This window comes from Pteropus alecto, unplaced genomic scaffold (genome assembly GCF_000325575.1).
Source record: "Pteropus alecto unplaced genomic scaffold, ASM32557v1 scaffold86, whole genome shotgun sequence".
NCBI lineage: Eukaryota > Metazoa > Chordata > Mammalia > Chiroptera > Pteropodidae > Pteropus > Pteropus alecto.
The window spans coordinates 11,098,719-11,101,874 of NW_006442109.1; the positions used below are offsets into that span (position 1 = coordinate 11,098,719).

Here is a 3,156-nt window from a genome sequence, read left to right on the forward strand (position 1 = left end):
AGGGCTGGCCGCTCCGCCCCCTCGGCTCCTCCGTGGCTCCGCGGGCGAGTGGGAGGGCACCCGGCGCGCAGGGAGGAGAGCCGAGCGGATCGCCGCGCGCCCCGCTGCGCCCCCGTGACTCCCGTGTCCCCCACGCCAGCCGCAGCGCAGCCTTCCGCCGTGAGTAGCGCCGGTGTGCGAGCTCGACGGGCGGGACGCAGCACGCGGCCCGACCGCAGCGGCCTCCCAGGGGTGAGGCTGGCGGCGGCAAATTGCCCCGGGGCGCACTCTCGTGTTCTCAAATGCAGCCACCTCGGTCCCTGACGCCGCCCCCGGGTATGGCCCGCCATGGCCTTGAGCGCTGTGGCCGGCACTGGACCGTCAGGACCTGCCCGCCGCGTCCCCAGGGCGCGCTCTGAAGCCTGGCACTTTGACCGGAGGGAAGGGGCGGCGGGCAGAGGCCTGGTACCATGGGAGGAGATGGGAGACAGTCTTCCATCGAGTTAGGGTCCCTTGGCGGAGGAGAGCGCCCTAGATTTCTGGGAGGAGGGGAGCTAGGTCTTGGCATCAGTCGTCTCGTATACCTCCGTCTCCCCGCTTGCTGCAAGAGGTGATAATAGGAGGCTGTTCCCGTGCACAGGCAGCTTCCTACATGGCAGAATGAAGCCGTGAACCTCATCATCAGGAGTGTAGCCTGGGGCAGAGCTAGTGTGGGCATGGGGGCAGCCAGTAGGTCTGTGTAGGCTACGGTAGAAAGGCATAGAAGAGTATTGGTGATTCCAACTCTGGGCTGGGTATTGTGGTTGTCTTATGGTATGTATGGTCTGGCAAATCCTCGCTGTAATTCCACGAGGTGGAAATTAGGATTCCCACTTTATGAAGGAGTCAATGAGGCCCAGAGAGATGAGCATGGAGGTCACACAGGTAGCGGTAGATTAGGGGTGTACACTGGAAGAAGGGGGCCATCACTGGCTGCCTAGAGGCAGGTGGGAAGGTCACTGGGGACGGGTAGAGTGAGAGCACAGCCCCTGATACCTTGTACTTTAGAATCCAATGGAGGGCAACTGGGGGCTGCTGTAGTTTCTGACGCTTATTTCCCAAGTGCTTCTGTGTAAGATATTCCTGGGAGAGTCTTGGTGACTGAGGGGTGCTGGTGCCTTGGCTCCTTCACAAAAACTTTCGGAGTCCTATTCTTAAACCACTCATCTTCCAGGATATGTTTTTAACACCTAAAGTGGCCCCACTAATAATTCAGCAGCTTTGTGAGAGGCTTGGGCAGGGGGCACAAGAGTGGGTGGATGTGGTGTGTGCTGGTCTGGGGCAAGTTCCAGCTGGCAAGAATGAGACCTGAACTGACCCTGATACCTCCTTGAAGTCTCCCTAGTTGTTAGATGTCGGGGTGAACAATCAGGCTGCCCAGTGGAGCTGGCCCATCCCCAGAAAGATGGAGTTTTCTCATGTCAATTTAGGCAAGTGGCTAATCTTTTCTGAGCCCCAGCTTCCTTATCAGAGATTGGAGTGGGTCAAAACTTCAAATGCCTGGAGGGGCTCTGTAATGCCAGGGCCCCCTCCCTTCTGCTGGCAGCCTCCTCATCCTGTGATGATTCCAAATTGCAGGGGTGGGGTGGAAGGTGTAAGGGGACAATCATACCTGCTCCTTTGCAATGGTCCCATTTCACTGACTTACACTAGGTGAGGTGTGATGAGGGTCTCCAAGCATTCAGCAGAGTGAGCTGGGGCCAGTGGGAGAGAGGGCCTAGTAGGGTTGAGATTCCCCTGTGGGGTTATCCTCCAGCCCTGGAGGCCTCCTCCTAGGTTGTCCCTCAGGAGGCCACTGACTTCCTCAACCCTGGTGCCACCATTGGAGGGTTGGGGGTGCTGTCAACAGAAGCCTGGGAAGAACAGCTGGAGTGGGCTAGATATGTGACTTTTAGTAAGTCCCTTCCACTGTCTGGACCTCAATTTCCTTGTTTTGTAAAACAAGTGAATTATACAAGATGGCAGTGATTTCAGACACCCTTCCCAATGAATTCTTATACGGAACCCTAACATAGAGTATGGATAAAGGAAAACTGCTCTGGCTCCCCTTCCTCACACTGGTGGCTCTTGAAACAGAATCTAAAAATCCCCTACATGGTCTTTGGGGCTCCTTTCTGTGAGGTTCTAGGAAATATGTTAACCCTCAGAAGTGTTGCCTACTGTTGGGGCAGGGGCAGGAACGTGAATTCTAGAGAGCCCATTAAGAAAATGTGGGCGTTAAGAGGGGCATCATCCTGGGATGTCTGCAGCTGGTGGCCTGTGCCTCTGGCTAAAAGTTGTAGCTGTGATTTCATCTTTTCAGGACCAGAAAGGTGCCTCTACCTCTGGGTCCTTCTATGGGGCCTAATTGGTGACTCTAATTCTACCTCAGTATTTTTTCCCTTTAGTTTCATGTCTCTAAACTGGTAAAATACAAATTCATCTTGGGGAGAGATGTAAGGAAAGGGCTTTAAGTTGTTATCAGTTGTTTTTACCTGATGAGGTATCATCATTTATGGAGTGTCTGCTGTATACAAGCTACTACAAGGGGACAGAGGTGAGAATGTCACAACTCCTGCCCTTATGGGATTCTATGACAATAATAGGCAGGAGGTAAGGAACTTGCATTTGTTGGGACCATCCAAATGTTATTGAAAACATTTTTCATGTGACATCTCATTTCTCTCATAAAGTAGATATAAGATTCACTTTTTCTTATGTAAAACTTTGCATACAAAATAAGTATATATTCTGTATACCCATCTAACCACCACCCGGATCAAGAAATAGCATTGTCAGCACCTAGAACCTCCCCCTTTTTTTTTTACTTCCAGGCACAATCTCCCACCTAATTTTTAGTTATTACTAATAGTGCTACTGTGAGCATTCTAACATGGACCATCTGGAAAACATCTGCATGCATTTCTCTTAGGTATGTCCATAGAAACTGTCCAACAGTTTTCCAAAGTGGTTGTCTCAGTGTTTGAGAGTTCTAGTTACCCCACATACTCATTCACCAATACTAGTCTTTGTCTAAACTCATTTTCCATGTAAGCAGTTTGAAACTCAGCAAAGTTGTCCTGTGCTCAGTGCTTGCTAGTAAGTGGTAGAGCCGGGATTTGAACCTTGGCCCTTATGACTATGGAATCTGTGCTCTTT

General features: G+C 51.7%; 1 protein-coding gene across 6 annotated transcripts in view; it reads left to right on the forward strand.

The window, feature by feature from the left end:
• Positions 1-3,156, forward strand: part of DAPK2 (death associated protein kinase 2) — a 101,917-nt gene continuing 98,761 nt past the window's right edge. For 2 of the 6 annotated variants that reach the window (XM_006920276.3, XM_025038890.1), the window contains exon 1: positions 1-159. The gene's annotated coding sequence lies outside the window, so the exon portion shown is untranslated. Of the gene's footprint in view, positions 232-3,156 lie in introns of all 6 variants that reach the window. The other 4 variants (XM_025038892.1, XM_025038893.1, XM_025038891.1 and 1 more) reach the window with 3 other exon arrangements.